Source organism: Oncorhynchus clarkii, chromosome 17, assembly GCF_045791955.1.
Source record: "Oncorhynchus clarkii lewisi isolate Uvic-CL-2024 chromosome 17, UVic_Ocla_1.0, whole genome shotgun sequence".
NCBI classification, from domain to species: Eukaryota; Metazoa; Chordata; class Actinopteri; order Salmoniformes; family Salmonidae; genus Oncorhynchus; species Oncorhynchus clarkii.
This window is the reverse complement of record NC_092163.1, coordinates 26,654,079-26,674,453: the sequence shown is the minus strand read 5'-3', so window position 1 is coordinate 26,674,453 and position 20,375 is coordinate 26,654,079. Positions and strand designations below refer to the sequence as shown.

General features: G+C 40.9%; 1 protein-coding gene across 2 annotated transcripts in view; it reads right to left on the bottom strand.

The window, feature by feature from the left end:
• The window catches only part of LOC139370653 (TOX high mobility group box family member 2-like), a 144,243-nt gene that overhangs the window by 103,509 nt on the left and 20,359 nt on the right, over nt 1-20,375 (bottom strand). The gene's annotated exons all lie outside the window — the stretch shown is intronic.

Below are 20,375 nucleotides of genomic sequence, written 5' to 3'. Positions count from 1 at the left end.
GTGCAGAGATTGGTTGAGCAGTGACTAAGGGCTAAATTAACCGACTAGGCGAATGTTTGCTTAGGTGTCTGTTAGTCTAGCTGGGGGGGAAGTCCCTATAGCAGCGAAAAGCCACCACTGTGGCTGGGGGTGGGGGGGGGGGGGGGGGGGGGGACACACACATTATAATTCCATATTGTGTGCTTGCTTCCTGCGGACACACTTCGTTACTATGGCTGAAAGTATATTAATAGTCTAAATGTAATGTGTGTTGCTTTGATGCATCGGATAAACAGAGAAATCAGCATAAGTATTGTGTTTTGTAAAGCACACATTGGCATATTTAAAAAAAAAAAAAGCAGTTTATGGCATTCAAATGAGTATGCGAGAACAAGGGCTCTTTCCTATTAATTTATCAACAACCATGTCTTCCATTGTCAACATTTTACTACCCCGCCATTAAGGATGTAGACAAGGATGCTACACATTTCCAAGCAAACATGAGCAACTGATTTGACTAAATGTATAAACCCACCCAGTTTCACTTCATTTCAGAAATATCTGTTGGAATATGAACATATATACACCCGTCCCCGCCCATGTCTCCTGTCTTGGTAAACAACTGTATTCCTCTGCGTGTGAATTAGGGCAAAGAATTTAGGGGTGAACATGTCCCCTGCAACCAAATTCACAATTCGGAGCAAAGAGGAGAGCACTGAGAGAGGGAGAGATAAATGGAGAGGTGGAAATAGTAATAATGATAACAAATATTAGAACAAGAGGTTCTAACAAAAATTAAGAAAGAGAGAATATACAAAAGGTAGAGAATGATAGAGAAAGAGAACATGAAAAAGAGTGGTAGACAGAGATAACTAGAGAAAGAGAGAGGGGGGAAAGAACATGAAAAAGAGTGGTAGACAGAGATAACTAGAGAAAGAGAGAGGGGGGAAAGAACAAAGAAAAAGAGAGAACACGAAAATCTAAAAGAAAGAATTGGCAACATTGGAGGGGAGGAGAGAAAGGGAACAAGACCACACGACTTCTCTTCTCCGCTTGAAGTAAGGGAGTGAATAAGTGTCAAGAGTTTGGCTGTGCGGTGCCAGCACTCTAATGAGACCTGTCAAGGCCTGTTAGCAGGCCCAGGCCTCCCTGTGTCCTCGGCAGCCTGCGGACAGCTGTTATTAGCCCCGTAATGGCATGCCACAGGGCCAGATAAGGCCTGGCACAGCCTGGAAAGCCTTCCTATCATCTTTTCTTTTGAAAAGATGAGAATAGGGTGACGGCAATAGCGACGCAGCAGAGGAGCTTTCCCCAATGACAGAACTGGTCTATCATGACTACGGAGCACATTTACAAGACTCGGGATGAGGGAGAAGCCAAGATTGTCCAGAGAGCTTATGGGTAAAAGTGTGAGGTCACAGTCTGTTGGTTGGATTTGTAGGGCTGGTTTCCGCAAACCAGATTAAGCCTTGATTTAAGAGCGTGATCATTGGAGAGTCTTTATTGAAAGTGCTTTTTAGTCCCGAATAAGTCTGGCAAACCAGACCAAAAACCACAACCTGTTACAAGTGAGTCTCTTGAATTGCCTTGCTGTTTTCTAGTGTTTGATATCAGTGCTGGTTTGTCTTTTCTGTTAGACCACAACACATAATCCAATTCAAAAAAGTATGCAATAATACTGTAACATCAGACCTATGTCAATATCTGGCAATCGGAGAAAGTTGTTTATGGTTAAATCGGTAAAAGGGTACTTAATGGATGTGATAGAGAAGTGAATGTCGGGGCGACAAAACACTTTCAGATAGCTCCAGCATCCTCCCTATCACGTCCATTATTTCAGTACCCGAGTGGACAAAATACTCTGGAAAGGGTCACATTTTTTGCAAAGGCCTCTGTAATATGGCCCCTATCGGGTTGGAAGCTCTGCTTCAGCTCTGATAAGCCCTGTGTTTATTGTCCGACTTCCATTATTTCAACCTGGAGAACAACTGCCCATCACCCCTCTGCTGCGGTGCTTTCCATTCTCACTCATTACCTCAATGTCAAGAGGAGGTGAGAGAGAGAGAGAGCTCTGTAAACATACATACATAGGATCTGCTGGAAATGGTTCCCTATTCCCATGTAGTGCACTACTTTTGACCAGGGCCCAGGGCTCTGTTCAAATGTAGTGCACTACATAGTGAATAGGGTGCCATTTCAGACTTAACCATACAATGTATCAATACACCAGGACCAAGTTCAGTAGGCAAAAGTTGCAGAAGGTTGGAGATAGAAATGTCACAAAAAGAGCTGACCAAGTTCCTTAGTCTTAATGTCAGATAGGTACTGTATGTTTGTTTTTATTTATTTATTTTGTTTCACCTTTATTTAACCAGGTAGGCTAGTTGAGAACAAGTTCTCATTTGCAACTGGCCAAGATAAAGCGTAGCAATTCGACACATACAACAACACAGAGTTACACATGGAATAAACAAAACATACAGTCAATAATACAGTAGAACAAAAAAAAAAAAAAAGTCTATATACAGTGAGTGCAAATGAGGTAAGATAAGGAAATAAATAGGCCATGGTGGCGAAGTAATTACAATTATCTTCTACATTATGTATTTCTATCTGAACCTTCATGTGTTTCAGATCATTGATCGCCACTATAACCTTTTTATACACCTGCTCTGCAACAAGACACAACCTGATGAAAATCTACACATCCAACATGCAAATCACTGATGCCATCCCCCGTGTCTTCTCTGCATGGACTATCTTCACATATAAGATATCTGGGCACGTCGCGATGTTAACGGGGAAACGTTTCAGACAGGAGAGAGTTAAGTCTCTTATCTCTGGTCTCCAGAAGACATTCCTACTAGAGGCCACCGTCCACTGGTTTCCTGCCTTCTTGCCCCTGCCTTTTTTTTTACCTCGCTAGCAGCTCTAGAATACCAAGGGCAGCTTTTTCCTTGTCACTCGCACGTTTCCTGCCATTCTCACTTTGACATTTCTCTTCATCGTTAGGTTCAAAGGGTTCCGCCTTTTACGTGTCATAACTACTTTTTTTTAACCAAATTGTTCATATTCCAATTTTTCACTAGTCCCCTTGTCCTTTTGGTCTTTGGAGGGTTTAGCGTTGGATTTCATTTGAGACCATTCCTGGTGCAGATACACTTTATTCAATCGCTCCCTATCGCAGTCTGTTGTCCTCACGTGCTTAAGATGTCCACCACTGTTCCAGGCAAGCTATGGGAACTGAACTAAATGACTACCGCTCCGTAGCACTCACTTTTGTCATCATGAGAGGCTAGTCAAGGACCATATCACCTCCCGCCTTACCCCTACAACTTGCATTCTGCCCCAACAGATCCATGGATGACACAATCGCCATTGCACCACACACCACCCTATCCCACCTGGAAAAGAGGAATACCTACGTGAGAATGTGGTTCATCGACTACAGCTCAGCTTTCAACACCATAGAGCCCCCGAAGCTTGTCACTAAACTCAGGGCCCTGGGTCTGAACTCATCCCTGTGCAACTGGTTCCTGGACTTCATGTCGGGCCGACCCCAAGTGGTGAGGGTAGGCAACAACAACGAGACGGCCCACCGGGAGGAGGTTGGAGCTGGCAGAGTGGTGCCAGGGCAATATCCTCTCCCTCAACCTCAACAAAACCAAGGAGTTGATCGTGGACTACAGGAGACAGATCAGAGAGCACGCCCTCATCCACATCGACGGGGCCATAGTGGGGAGGGTCAAAAGCTTCAAGTTCCTCGGGGTGCACATCACTGAGGACCTGAAATGGCCCCATGACATCGACACCACAGTGTGCTCCATTGGGGGCACACTGCCTGCCCTCCAGGTCATTTACAGCACTCTATGTCGAAGGAAGGACAAGAAGATCATTAAGGACCTCAGCCACCCGGGCAACAGACTGTTCACTCTAATGCCGTCTGGCAGACGGTACAGGCTTGGAAACAGCTTCTATCACCAGGCCATCAGACTGTTGAACAGCCATCATAAGCCGTCTACCTCCCCAGGACGCAGTCCTGCACCTTAAATACTTTTTTGCACACATACTCCCACACACTCTCACAAGCCTCATACACACAGGCATAAACACACACGCACGCACACACGCACGCACGCACGCAGACACACACACACACACACACACAACACTGCTGTACCATTTATAAATAGAGACATTAAACACTAGACACTTCCTGGTTCTTTTTATGCTGTTTTTCACACTGTGTATTTACAATTGAAGTCGGAAGTTTACATACACCTTAACCAAATACATTTAAACTCCGTTTTTCACAATTCCTGATATTTAATCCTAGTAAGAATTCCCTGTCTTAGGTCAGTTAGGATCACCATTTTATTTTAAGTATGTGAAATGTCAGAATAATAGTAGAGAGAATGATTTATTTCAGCTTTTACTTCTTTCATCACATTCCCAGTGGGTCAGAAGTTTACATACACTCCATTAGTATTTGGTAGCATTGCCTTTAATTTTTTTTACATGGGTCAAACGTTTCGGGTAGCCTTCCACAACCTTCCCACAATAAGTTGGGTGAATTTTGGCCCATTCCTCCTGACAGAGCTGGTGTAACTGAGTCAGATTTGTAGGCCTCCTTGCTCGCACACGCTTATTCAGTCCTGCCCACACATTTTCTATAGGATTGAGGTCAGGGCTTTGTGATCGCCACTCCAATACCTTGACTTTGTTGTCCTTAAGCCATTTTGCCACAACTTTGGAAGTATGCTTGGGGTCATTGTCCATTTGGAAGACCCATTTGCGACCAAGCTTTAACTTCCTGACTGATGAGATGTTGCTTCAATATATCCACATAATTGTCCTGCATCATGATGCCATCTATTTTGTGAAGTGCACCAGTCTCTCCTGCAGCAAAGCACCCCCACAACATGATGCTGCCACCCCCATGCTTCACGGTTGGGATGGTGTTCTTCGGCTTGCAAGGCTCCCCCTTTTTCCTCCAAACATAATGATGGTCATTATGGCCAAACAGTTCTATTTTTGTTTCATCAGACTAGAGGACAAAAAGTACAATCTTTGTCCCCATGTGCAATTGCAAACCGTAGTCTGGCTTTTTTATGGCGATTTTGGAGCAGTGGCTTCTTCCTTGCTGAGCGACCTTTCAGATTATGTCGACATAGGACTCGTTTTACTGTGGATATAGATACTTTTGTACCTGTTTCCTCCAGCATCTTCACAAGATCCTTTGCTGTTGTTCTGGGATTGATTTGCACTTTTCGCACCAAAGTACGTTCATCTCTAGGAGACAGAATGCGTCTCTTTCCTGAGCGGTATGACGGCTACATGGTTCCATGGTGTTTATACTTGTGTACTATTGTTTGTACAGACGAACGTGGTACCTTCAGGCGTTTGGAAATTGCTCCCAAGGATGAACCAGACTTGTGGAGTTCTCCTATTTTTTTCTGAGGTCTTGGTTTATTTCTTTTGATTTTCCCATGATGTCAAGCAAAGAGGCACTGAGTTTGAAGGTAGGCCTTGAAATATATCCACAGGTACACCTCCAATTGACTCCAATGATGGCCATTAGCCTATCAGAATTTTCTAAAGCCATGACATAATTTTGGGGAATTTTCCAAGCTGTTTGAAGGCACAGTCACCTTAGTGTATGTAAACCTCTGACCCACTGGAATTGTGTTACATTGAGTTATAAGTGAAATAATCTGTATGTAAACAATAGTTGTAAAAAATTACTTGTGTCATGGACAAAGTTGATATTCTAACCGACTTGCCAAAACTATAGTTTGTTAACAAGACATTTGTGGAGTGGTTGAAAAACAAGTTTTAATGACTCCAACCTAAGTGTATGTAAACTTCCGACTTCAACTGTATATACAGTTTTCTCAACATAGCTCATTCTAAATATATCTATTGCTGTACATTGCATTTTTGTTACATTGTTTATACACACCGCATATTTATATACTGGACACTTGACATATATCTTCTGCTGTACACATCATTCTTAGTATATATGTCTGGTGTATATGTGCATTGATTGCATTTGGATTATTGATACAGTGTTATTTGGGTTGTTGATTGGATTAGTTCTGCCATTTCTTTATTTCTTGTTTTTTGTTTAGATTATTTGTGTACTTGTTTGACATTTTACTGCACTGTTAGGACCTAGTAACACAAGTATTTTGCTGCACTGTTAGGACCTAGTAACACAAGTATTTTGCTGCACTGTTAGGACCTAGTAACACAAGTATTTTGCTGCACTGTTAGGACCTAGTAACACAAGTATTTTACTGCACTGTTAGGACCTAGTAACACAAGTATTTTACTGCACTGTTAGGACCTAGTAACACAAGTATTTTACTGCACTGTTAGGACCTAGTAACACAAGTATTTTGCTGCACCCGCTATAACAAATCTGCTAAACTGTGTATGTGATGAATTAATTTTGTTCAAACGCTGTCAAAAAAGATCTGTTTCAGGTTGTCTTTGTCTGTTTGAATGCTTCCGTGTGTCTTTGTCAGGTTGAACGTATCAGTATGTCTTTGTCAGGATGAATGTTTCAGTGTGTCTTTGTCAGGTTGAATGTTTCAGTGATTCTTTGTCAGGTTGAACGTATCAGTGTGTCTTTGACAAGTTGAGTGCTTCAGTATGTCTTTGTCAGGTTGAATGTTTCAGTGTGTTGAATGGTTGAATGTTTCTGTGATTCTTTGTCAGGTTGAACGTATCAGTATGTCTTTGTCAGGTTGAATGTTTCAGTGTTTTGAATGGTTGAATGTTTGTGTGTCTTTGTCAGGTTGAATGCTTCAATGTGTCTTTATCAGGTTGAATGTTTCAGTGTTTTGAATGGTTGAATGTTTCAGTGTGTCTTTGTCAGGTTGAACGTTTCAGTGATTCTTTGTCAGGTTGAACGTGTAAATGTGTCTTTGTCAGGTTGAATGTTTCAGTGATTCTTTGTCAGGTTGAGCGTATCAGTATGTCTTTGTCAGGATGAATGTTTCAGTGTGTCTTTGTCAGGTGGAATGTTTCAGTGATTCTTTGTCAGGTTGAACGTATCAGTGTGTCTTTGACAAGTTGAGTGCTTCAGTATGTCTTTGTCAGGTTAAATGTTTCAGTGTTTTGAATGTTTCTGTGATTCTTTGTCAGGTTGAACGTATCAGTATGTCTTTGTCAGGTTGAATGTTTCAGTGTTTTGAATGGTTGAATGTTTGTGTGTCTTTGTCAGGTTGAATGCCTCAATGTGTCTTTATCAGGTTGAATGTTTCAGTGTTTTGAATGGTTGAATGTTTCAGTGTGTCTTTGTCAGGTTGAACGTTTCAGTGATTCTTTGTCAGGCTGAACGTATCAGTGTGTCTTTGTCAGGATGAATGTTTCAGTGTGTCTTTGTCAGGTTGAATGTTTCAGTGATTCTTTGTCAGGTTGAACGTATCAGTATGTCTTTGTCAGGTTGAATGTTTCAGTGTTTTGAATGGTTGAATGTTTGTGTGTCTTTGTCAGGTTGAATGCTTCAATGTGTCTTTATCAGGTTGAATGTTTCAGTGTTTTGAATGGTTGAATGTTTCAGTGTGTCTTTGTCAGGTTGAACGTTTCAGTGATTCTTTGTCAGGTTGAACGTGTAAATGTGTCTTTGTCAGGTTGAATGTTTCAGTGATTCTTTGTCAGGTTGAGCGTATCAGTATGTCTTTGTCAGGATGAATGTTTCAGTGTGTCTTTGTCAGGTGGAATGTTTCAGTGATTCTTTGTCAGGTTGAACGTATCAGTGTGTCTTTGACAAGTTGAGTGCTTCAGTATGTCTTTGTCAGGTTAAATGTTTCAGTGTTTTGAATGTTTCTGTGATTCTTTGTCAGGTTGAACGTATCAGTATGTCTTTGTCAGGTTGAATGTTTCAGTGTTTTGAATGGTTGAATGTTTGTGTGTCTTTGTCAGGTTGAATGCCTCAATGTGTCTTTATCAGGTTGAATGTTTCAGTGTTTTGAATGGTTGAATGTTTCAGTGTGTCTTTGTCAGGTTGAACGTTTCAGTGATTCTTTGTCAGGCTGAACGTATCAGTGTGTCTTTGTCAGGATGAATGTTTCAGTGTGTCTTTGTCAGGTTGAATGTTTCAGTGATTCTTTGTCAGGTTGAACGTGTAAGTGTGTCTTTGTCAGGTTGAATGTTTCAGTGATTCTTTGTCAGGTTGAACGTATCAGTGTGTCTTTGACAAGTTGAGTGCTTCAGTATGTCTTTGTCAGGTTGAATGTTTCAGTGTTTTGAATGGTTGAATGTTTCTGTGATTCTTTGTCAGGTTGAACGTATCAGTGTGTCTTTGACAAGTTGAGTGCTTCAGTATGTCTTTGTCAGGTTGAATGTTTCAGTGTTTTGAATGGTTGGAATGTTTGTGTGTCTTTGTCAGGTTGAATGCTTCAATGTGTCTTTATCAGGTTGAATGTTTCAGTGTTTTGAAAGGTTGAATGTTTCAGTGTGTCTTTGTCAGGTTGAACGTTTCAGTGATTCTTTGTCAGGCTGAACGTATCAGTGTGTCTTTGTCAGGTTGAATGTTTCAGTGATTCTTTGTCAGGCTGAACGTATCAGTGTGTCTTTGTCAGGTTGAATGTTTCAGTGTGTCTTTGTCAGGTTCAATGTTTCTGCGTGTCCTTGTCAGGTTAAATGTTTCATTGTGTCTTTGAATGCCAAGCAGCATACCACCCTGCATACCACTACTGGCTTGCTTCTGAAGCTAAGCAGGGCTGGTCCTGGTCAGTCCCTGGATGGGAGACCAGATGCTGCTGGAAGTGGTGTTGGAGGGCCAGTAGTAGGCACACTTTCCACTGGTCTAAAAAACATATCCCAATGCCGCTGCCCTGTGTAGGGTGCTGTCTTTCGGATGGGACGTTAAACGGGTGTTAGAGATCCCATGGCACTTATCGTAAGAGTAAGGGTGTTAACCCCGGTGTCCTGGCTAAATTCCCAATCTGGCCCTCAAACCATCACGATCCCCTAATAATCCCCAGTTTACAATTGGCTCATTCATCCCCCTGTAACTATTCCCTAGGTCGTTGCTGCAAATGAGAACGTGTTCTCAGTCAACTTACCTGGTAAAACAACGGATAAATAAAATGGTTGAATGCCAGGGAGACAATCAATACATGCGTTAAGCTCTTAAGAAATCTTTGTCACGAAGAAATGGAAAGAGCCTTGTAAAAAAGCAAATGATATCAATAATATGGTCAAGTAGAAGTCTACCACAATTCATGCACATGATGTTTATATGCGCTTGTGGATCGATACTGGTTCATAACACCGTGGCGTATAATTGGAAGCTACTTGCACCTGGTAATGCATTACAGAAAAGGCTTGCATGCCGGTGGACTACCAATGGCACATGCACTTAAGAGTGTACACTGATAATATTGTCCATTGTCTAACTGAAGCTTATTTCCAACGCTAAACACTGAAATGAGATGAAAGGCTAGATAAAAGTGTTTCCCCCTAATTCTACTCTAGTGCATGAGCATAAACGCCATTATAGTCAGTTTGATGGCTGTACAGTGATGCCGCTGAGATGGTAAAATGACCTTCTTGGTTCCATATTTAACTAGGGATACCTTTTCCAGGCTCGAAGGATGCCTTCATAACCCCTATATAAGGACTACATTGCTTCCCACCAAACCCTGTCACCATCCTTTTACATTACACTTCCTTATGGATGACTTCTGAAGCATCAACGTGGGCCTTATAAAGGAGTTTAAAACACACCGGCAGGTAGTCTAGTGGTTCTAACTTTGGGCCAGTAACCGAACGGTCGCTAGCTTAGAATCTCAGAGCTTGACAAGGTGAAAAATCTGTCTGTGCCCTTGAGCAAGGCACTTAACCCTAATTGCTCCAGCGTTGCCGTTGATAATGGCAGACCCTGGCAGTGACCCCACTCTCCGAGGGGGAGTTGGGATATGCAAAATAAAATGACATGTTTAAACCACACATGAGTATTAAAGACAAGCTCCGGGAACTTTGGCGACTAGTAAGTACTGTTAAGCCTTCCTCTTTGGGCTGGATGTGTCAACGTGTAGTTCATACATTCATAATCTATGAGCGTAATTACTGTCTTACCTCAATTAACCAGGAAATCCCTAGTTTTGAAAGCAACTGTTTACTGGAAGCTTTGCAGCGTAATTTTCCCTACAATTTCCCTGCGTGGGCCAGCCCCTTAGCAATTCTAATTCTTCAGCCCCTCGCTATTTGAGTGACAGCTAGCACATATCTGCACATACTGTATGTGACGTAGTACGCAATTTTCGGGGGACCACTTTGGTTTGCTGGCTAAAAAGTATACATAAGTATAGGAGTATCTCTTTAATACACACAACTATAAGAACCTGCCAAATGATTCTTATTTTATTAATATTAGTCTTCAAGTTAAAAGTTATCTTTCATTTAAAGTGGGACCAGATTGTTTATTTTTGCCCCGTCACTCATGCATTCATGAATGTCAACACTATATCCCTACTTCTTAAAGGTGTGAGGTAAATGGTATTGAAAGCCTGTCAGACTACTGAAGGAGGACATGCACAGCTGACTAAGAGAGCCTTCTTCAACTTTATCTCTCAATCAGAAGGTGTGCATGTCTGTGCACATGCATATTTGAGTCTGTGTGTGTGTGTGCGGGTGTGCATGTGATTGTGTGTGTGCATTCATGTGTGTGTACGTGTGCCTCATATTAATAGACGAGAGAAATGGAGACTGCTGCACTTGGCCATGTGAGAGCGGTTCACGAGACGAAGGAAAATAAAGGCAGTCTGGCTTCACTGAAATGGAAAGGCTGTCATCAAACCATAAATCAGAAATCCCTCAACTTCTTCTCCTCCTCTTTCTCTCTGTCTGTGTGTGTGTGTGTGTGTGTGTGTGTGTGTGTGTGTGTGTGTGTGTGTGTGTGTGTGTGTGTGTGTGTGTGTGTGTGTTTCAGATCAATGAAAAATGAATTTGTGCTGCTGTGTTTCAGTGGTTATGCATCTTAGATACCTCAATTTATGTCTTGCTGAAAAATTATATTCAATACATTTGGACAAATACGCGACTCTCCACCGTAACCTCTTTTTAAAAGCTGGCGTTGGCAAAATCAGAGCTATTTGATGAAATATCTGTATGTCAAAGGAAGTTTTGACTCGCCCATTTAAAATAAGCAATTCAGATTTTATAACCTGAAATATTGCCACACCTCACTTTTCAATTTGTGTGCGAGTGTGTTAGTGAGTACACACATTGTGCCTGTGTGCGCACTGCACACACATTGTGCCTGTGTGCACACTGCACACACATTGTGCCTGTGTGCACACTGCACACACATTGTGCCTGTGTGCACACTGCACACACATACGCACGATTGAGTTTATGGATGCATGTTTGTGTGCACCCCTTTGTCTGTGCAAGTGTGCATCTGTGTGTTTGCGGCATGTGTGTGCGTGTGTGTGTGCGTGCATGTGTGTGTGCGCGCGCGCGTGTGTGTGTGTGTGTGCAAGCATGCACGTGTACATGTGGCGTGTATTTATTTGTCCATGACTTTGAGAGAGAGAACCACCTGGTGTGTTTTAATATCTGGCGAACAGCGGGGTCATTGTCTGAGCAGTGTGATACTGTACTGAGTGACCCATTTAGGGCACAGGCACTGAGCTGACAAGGCTCTGTTATGTCTAGGACATCTGGATGGCCTGAGGCACTAGAGTATGACTGAATCCATTCCATAGAAAGAAAAACATATTTGACAGCGAGACCCAGACACATTCTTACTTATGCTGACCCACAGAGAAAGAGCTGATCCTAGATGTTCAGGAAAAAAATGCGATGGAGATTTTTTTTCTTCATTTGATCGCTCCATGGGAAATTCTGGAAGGGAGTCAAGGGTTTCTCTCTCTCTCGCTCTAAAGCTGTCTTCTAATTTGCGGCTGAGATTTTGGGGCTGTGGTTTTGCTAGTGCTGTGGTAGCCTGAGAGGCTTGCACAGCAGAAATGTTCAAAGGCGATTGAGTGATAAGTTGAAGGGCTTTGAGCAAAGCGTGTTTATTTATTTGTAAAGTCATTTGCGTGAATGATGGGGTTTTCATGAAGATCAAAGCAGAAGTGGGAAATGAAAGGGTGCTGGGGGGGGTGTGCCTATTGGAACTCGGCTAAAACAACCATTGAATGCACAAACCAAATGTTGCAATTTCAGTGTTGCATGTTTTATAGTATGCAGTGCTCAAATCTGTCTAATGAAATAAGAGCATTGTGTTTTATGTAAATGAGTGCATTCTGAGCTCAAAGGATACACACTGAATGTTTTCCCTGGGGAAAAGGAAATGATCCAAAATAGACGAAGACACAGTTTGCACTAACAGTGGGAAGAAAAACTATTATTTAGCGTTTTTTTTTTTTTTTTAAACATCCATGTTTCTGCAAAAGAAGAAGCTAAAAGTACACATCTAGTGGTTGCTCAACTAGTAATATAATTATTTCAAAGGCTGAATAATTTCACTAATTTCACTGTCTCCCTTCTGGATTATTACCCTGAGGTTGAATTGCAGAAAAGATAGACAAACAACACTAACAACGCATCCCAAACGGCAGACAAACATATAGTATATACCTTCACTTCAATGACACTGTAAACGCTTAATTAAAACAATTCATAAGCCAGCCGGCTGTGCAAACTGTCATTTCCATTTTCTACTAAACCGTTCAGTATTTCCAGCATCCTGGAGTAATTCATATTTGTTAAGGAAAGGCAATTGCTGGTGAAGATTGAATCATCGGTCCTTGTTTCATTTTCCATGTAATTAAATCAGCTAATAAAAAAAGAAGATGTAAACTCACAAATGATTTAGGGAAAATTAGCATTTTTAATCACAGTAGATTACTTTAATAACTCAATAAATCTGTCGCAGCTGGAGCGTCTGCGAATGTTGTCACAGCCACTTAGTTCTGCAATTGCAACCAATATCGCCTGATGAGAGAGACAGGGAGAGAGAGAAAAGAGACAGAGACAGGGAATGAATAGAGAGGTAGAAGAGAAAGGTAGAGCAAAAGAGAGGGAGAGAAAGAAGGAAGAGAGAGAGAGAAAGAGGATTGAAAAAGATAGAGAGAGAGCGAGGCCTCTGAAGCGCGGGAGGGCTTGTTCCTCTCAGAGAAAAACACCACCCACAGCTATTAACTGATAATCCTCAATTAGCTCAGCCGTCACCTTAAGATGCATGAAGCCTGTTTACCGTGTTGTCCCCTTTGTACTCTGGTACTTGTGAGCGTGCAGCCTAGCGCTACTCTAGCATGCTATGCTAAATCCCCATGCTCTTTAAAGTACTGAGAATGCAAGTTATGGAAGGCTAGGCTATACTGTGCAGCCTAGCAATACTGTAGCATGATACCCTAAATCCCCATGCTCTGTACAGTACTGAGGAGACTAGTCATGGAAGGCTATATGGGGCACTCTTTGAGAGTCAAATCAAGATGACAGAAAGGTGCTAACATGGATCCCCCTACTTTAACTCTTACTGATGTCAGACGTTCCATGCCAGGGTGAAGGGGTACAATGCCCACCTGTTCTGACTACTCTCTATTCATGATTGCACAACCTCTCTGTCAACCTCCCTAAGAAACCAAAGCATGAGCAAGCAAATATTGTACCATCCAATGTGTATTCTGTTCCTGTGGAGTCTTTGCTCAAACAGAGGTACTAGCAGTGGTACACTAAAGAGAGAGAAAGAAAAAGTGTGTGTGTGTGTGTGTGTGTGTGTGTGTGTGTGTGTGTGTGTAGGACCATCCTCCTCAGTGAATTTCATAAAAATAAAAATGTTAAAACATTGAAAAAGTTATCCTGTTTAGAGAAAACTATACTAAATATATTTACGCCATCAAATAATTGTTCAAAACACACTGTTTTAACAGCACTCACCTCACACTGCCTCAACAGCACTCACCATGGTGTAGCCGGAGGACAGCTAGCTTCCGTCCTCCTCTTGGTACATTGACTTCAATACAAACCTAGGAGACTCTTGGTTCTCACCCCCTTCCATAGACTTACACAGTAATTATGGCAACATCCGGAGGTTGTCCTCCAACCTATCAGAGCTCTTGCATCATGAACTGACATGTTGTCCACCCAATCAAAGGATCAGAAAATGTATCTAGTACTGAAAGCATAAGCTACAGCTAGCTAGCACTGTAGTGCATAAAATGTGGTGAGTAGTTGACTCAAAGAGAGAGAAAGACAATAGTTGAACAGTTTTGAACAAATTAATTTCTTCAACAATGAAGGAGAAGCAACAGAGAGAAAGAGAGAGAGAGATTTTGTTTAAAAAAATAAATTTCAGTTTCTCTTACTTAGCTAGAAAATGCAGCTGGCTAGTTTAGTTACTCAAAACACCCAGCTCAAACAGAGAGATGCTATGTTAGCTAGCTGGCTATGACTATCCAACACAACACTGGAACTCTTCCAAATCAAGGTAAGCTTTTGGTTTTACTAATGTATTGCCACCGGGCCCGCCGGTGTAACTGCTTACTGACTGTACACTGTAATGTTGCTGCATGATTGTAGCGGGTTTACTAATGCATTCGACTAGGACGTTACTTTAGCTAATATGGAGGCAACAATGTGGGCTGTGTGTAGCGGTTATGACATGGTTTGGCTTGGAAAGTTTTTTTTTGCCTGGTCACATACAGCTGATGTGTTTGTGCATTGAAGTCCACAAATGAAGGGAACGGTGAGAGGAAGAGAGTGCATTGAGGCGAGAAGGAATACAAAGGGGCTACAATGAAAGTGACCTGTGTTTATGCGTGCTCAGGGGTATATTCATTTTGCCGATTCTGTTGAAAAATGTTTCTTAGACGGAAGCAAACGAAACAGGGATGAAAATACCTGAATTTGTCCAATTGAAACTCTAATTTGCAACTGTTGGACTAATGATTACACCCTAGATAAGCTAGATGCAGGCAAGAGTGTGCAAGGCAGTATTGAATGTGTCATTGTCTGTCCATGTGTCACTGTCTGTCATCTCAAATGTTTCTCTCGACTTACGTTGTAAACTTTTATTCATAGGCTGAGGCTCACCTTATGGTGAGTATAGGGAACATTTGAGTATCATGTATTAGCCTAAACCTATCGATGTTACATTGAACTGGGTGAATGGAATATGAATGGCAGTCATCCAACATGCTGTAATATAAATAAGCACACTCTCAAGTATCTGAATGACCAAGCCAGTACATGTGTGTCTATGCACTTCATTATAACTAGACATACAGTGCCTTCAGAAAGAATTCATACCCCTTGATTATTCCACGTTTTGTTGTGTTGCAGTCTGATTTTTTTTCATTTAAATTACCCATCTACACACAATATACCATAATGACAAAGTGGAAATATATTTTCAGAAATGTTTGCACGTTTATTGAAAATTAAGTACAGAAATATCTAATTTACACAAGTATTCACACCCCTGAGTCAATAAATGTAAGTCACCTTTGGCAGAAATTACAGCTGTGAGTCTTTCTAGGTAAGTCTCTAAGAGCTTTGCACACCTGGATTGTACAATATTTGTCCATTATTCTTTTTGAAATTCTTCAAGCTCTGTCAAATTGTTTTTTGATCATTGCTAGACAACCAAGTCTTGACATAGATTTTCAGGTAGATTTAAGTCAAAACACTAACTCCGCCACTCAGGAACCTTGTGTTTGAGGTTATTGTCCTGTTGAAAGGTCAATTCATCTCCCAGTGTCTGGTGGAAAACAGACTGAACCAGGTTTTCTTCTAGGATTTTGCCTGTGCTTAGCTCCATTCTATTTATTTTTTATCCTGAAAAACTTCCCAGTCCTTAAAGATTACAAACATACCCATAACATTGTGCAGCCACCACTATGCTTGAAGATATGGAGAGTGCTAATCAGTAATGTGTTGTATTGGATTTGCCCCAAATATAACACTTTGTATTCAGGACAAAAAGTGAATTGCTTTGCCACATTTTTTGCAGTATTATTTTAATGCCTTATTGCAAACAGGATGACTGTTGTGGAATATTTTTAAGGCTTCCTTCTTTTCACTCTGTCACTTAGGTTAGTATTATGGAGTAATTACAATGTTGTTGATCCATCCTCAGTTTTATCCTATCACAGCCATGTTTAAAGTCAGCATTGGCCTCATGGTGAAATCCCTGAGCGGTTTCCTTCCTCTCTGTTAACTGAGTTAGGAAGGATGCCTGTATCTTTGTAATGACTATTTGTTTTGATACATCATCCAAAGTGTAATTAATAACTTGACCATGCTCAAAGGGATATCCAATGTCTACTTTTTTTTATTTTGACCCATCTACCAATAGGTGCCCTTCTTTGCGAGGCATTGGAAAACCTCCCTGGTCTTTGTGGTTGACTCTGTGATGGAAATTCACTGCTCGACTGAGGGACCTTACAGATAACTGTATGTGCGGGGTACAGAGATGAGGTAGTCATTCAAAAATCATGCTAAACACTATTATTGCACACAGAGTGAGTCCATGCAACTTATTATGTGGCTTTTTAAGCACATTTTTACTCCTGAACTTATTTAAGCTTGCCATAACAAAGTGTTTGATTACTTATTGACTCAAGACATTTCAGCTTTTCATTTGTAATTCATTTTCGAAAAACATAATTTCCCTTTATGGGGTATTGTATATACGCCAGTGACAAAACATCTCCATGTAATCCATTTTAAATTCAGGCTGTAACACAACAAATGTGGAAAAAGTCAAAGAGCTGTGAGATACTTTCTGAAGGCACTGTAACAACCTAGATGTATCAGATGAAACAATATGCGAGCCGTGACATTAACCAGGCCAGGGGTTGACAGATATTGTATAGCTTCTCTGAGAGGCTTAGTACAGATTCAGCAGTACTACTGTTGGTTTGTGTAGGTTACTCTGTAGTAGGAAATGCCCTCTCAGCCCCTGTATACCAGCAGTCATTACCACATCTTCAAACAGAGGAGCATCAGTACATTTCATTCCCCTAAATGCACTGTGTTCTGAGAGGAGTTCCAGATCAATTTCTCTCTCTCTCTCTCTCTCTCTCTCTCTCTCTCTCTCTCTCTCTCTCTCTCTCTCTCTCTCTCTATCTCTCTCTCTCTCTCAGGCTTTACACAGAAGCTACATTAAAATGCACTTTAAAGGACTTCCCTTTCAACTTTCCCACCACCAAGAGAAGTCCAGAGAAATGCTTTTCAGAGAAAGTGAGCCATGTTGCTAAGTAAACCCAACAATAGTGTGTTTCATGTGTCTATTTCTATTTGCAACACAGCACTGAGTGTTTTATGTGAAGATATGTTTGTCTCCATTGATTTTAAAATGGCTGAGATGGAGCTAGCTACGGTCGTAGTATTTTATTCTACTATGTACTGTAGTAGAGTAGATGGCATGGCTAAATACAACATGCAAAGCTTTTAAAAAATAAAAATAATAATAATAAGATAACTCTATCTTTAAGTTAAAAACAGAGTTATCAAATGAACAGAAATGCAGAATGGTTTCCTCTTTGAAACGCTAATTGTTATCAACCTCATTTCCTCGCTCAGTGAATTATCACAACCACTACTTTAGTGGTTTCCTCTAAAATATGAAAGCAATAACTACTACTGTATACTTCAGCTTAGGGCTCGTGGGCTTTTCTGTTTCAGCTATTCAAACCCCTACTTTCATGTATGTTCCAGGGCCTGAGTTCAAATCACTGACATTATCGCAACCCTACACACTACACGCATTCAGTCTCCGTGTGAGCATTTTTGTCGAGGCAGATAAAAAAAATATGAATAAATTGCTGAAACAAATCCTATGCTTATTGAGATGTGAGGTTGTCTTCAGCATAGAAGGCAACGACATGAACGCGTCATGGCACACACGCTATACCCGAAAGGCTTGTTGGCATGGGCGCTTGCCCGTTCGCTCAATCAGCACAGTTCCATTGAGGGAGAACAAGGAACAGTGTAGTTCCACTGATACACAGCTTTTGATTCACTTAGCAGGCTTTGCCATATGGATGTTGGATTACGACTTGCCTATGACTCTCGCTAACACATAGAATGGCTCTCCAATTAAGCTGTATGTTAGCTGCAGCGTCGAATAAATGTTTTCTTCTAATTAATGATATAACAGAAGCGTGTTGGTTAACGGCTACAAAAAAAGATAAGCAAACACGTTGGAATTGGAAGTGTGGGAAACTGCCGATGCACCATGGATGAAAAAAATATTCAGAAAACTTTTGAAATAGGAGAGTCAACCAGTTATTTGTTCCACCCTCAACCTTCATGTAGCCTACTCCTTGGGTTCGGTTCAATATGAGTTTTGCAGAGAGCTGTAGCTTAATGATGGAATTACTCTGCCTGATGTATATCCCATGTACTCTCTGATGATGTAATCACTCAGTAACATAGAGGAGTCATATTTTCTCTGCCGACAACTCAGTGACTAACATTAAAATATCACTGGAGGAGTATAAGTTGATTTGACAGGACATGTACAAAGAAAAGCTATTATTGCTGCATGCTGGGAGATTTGGATTGAATGGCTAGACTTGATCCATTTGCAGATTGTATATTAGCTGATCCGAGGTGATTTTAACATGTTTCTTCTGAACAACAAAAACACACTCTGTATCTCACACGTTTGTGAAAATGAATCTACGGGGCCTCTCAGTTCCTTTTAATGCCATTATGAGGCCATTTTCACGCCACAAAGTGCCTTGTATTGCAGGTGCTATTTTGGTCATGGCCTCGAAATGATAGAAACGCTTGTAAAGAGGCCTCTGGGATCAAAATAGCCACAAAACCACAAGGAAATATTTTCAACATATATCTGAAGCAATGTTTTTGTTCGCTTTAAGTTCAGATCAAATGAAGAAACAATGCCATTGTCCTTTCTAAAAACGCATACTGTATATCCCGACTGTCAATTTAAATATGTCTATCTTCATTCTGGAAGAGCTCCATCTTACACTTGCAGTTAATGAGTTTTGCACTGGTGTTAATGGCCTGCAGTATATTGCACTTGCTCGTGGTTTATACCGACCGTATAGTTGTACCTTTCGGACTGCACTATTCTCCCCTCTTGGCCATTGGTGTTCTTGTTAAGAACATGGTTGAGTTCTAGACATTCTATAGATATGGCCGTAGTCTTCTTGTTAAGAACATGGTTGAATTCTAGACATTCTATAGATATGGCCGTAGTCTTCTTGTTAAGAACATGGTTGAGTTCTAGACATTCTATAGATATGGACGTAGTCTTCTTGTTAAGAACATGGTTGAGTTCTAGACATTCTATAGATATGGCCGTAGTCTTCTTGTTAAGAACATGGTTGAGTTCTAGACATTCTATAGATATGGCCGTAGTCTTCTCGTTAAGAACATGGTTGAGTTTCAGACATTCTATAGATATGGCCGTAGTCTTCTCGTTAAGAACATGGTTGAGTTCTAGACATTCTATAGATATGGCCGTAGTCTTCTCGTTAAGAACATGGTTGAGTTCTAGACATTCTATAGATATGGCCGTAGTCTTCTTGTTAAGAACATGGTTGAGTTCTAGACATTCTATAGATATGGCCGTAGTCTTCTCGTTAAGAACATGGTTGAGTTCTAGACATTCTATAGATATGGCCGTAGTCTTCTTGTTAAGAACATGGTTGAGTTCTAGACATTCTATAGATATGGCCGTAGTCTTCTTGTTAAGAACATGGTTGAGTTCCAGACATTCTATAGATATGGCCGTAGTCTTCTCGTTAAGAACATGGTTGAGTTCTAGACATTCTATAGATATGGCCGTAGTCTTCTTGTTAAGAACATGGTTGAGTTCCAGACATTCTATAGATATGGCCATAGTCTTCTCGTTAAGAACATGGTTGAGTTCCAGACATTCTATAGATATGGCCGTAGTCTTCTTGTTAAGAACATGGTTGAGTTCTAGACATTCTATAGATATGGCCGTAGTCTTCTTGTTAAGAACATGGTTGAGTTCTAGACATTCTATAGATATGGCCGTAGTCTTCTTGTTAAGAACATGGTTGAGTTCTAGACATTCTATAGATATGGCCGTAGTCTTCTCGTTAAGAACATGGTTGAGTTCTAGACATTCTATAGATATGGCCGTAGTCTTCTTGTTAAGAACATGGTTGAGTTCTAGACATTCTATAGATATGGCCGTAGTCTTCTCGTTAAGAACATGGTTGAGTTTCAGACATTCTATAGATATGGCCGTAGTCTTCTTGTTAAGAACATGGTTGAGTTCTAGACATTCTATAGATATGGCCGTAGTCTTCTTGTTAAGAACATGGTTGAGTTCTAGACATTCTATAGATATGGCCGTAGTCTTCTTGTTAAGAACATGGTTGAGTTCTAGACATTCTATAGATATGGCCGTAGTCTTCTCG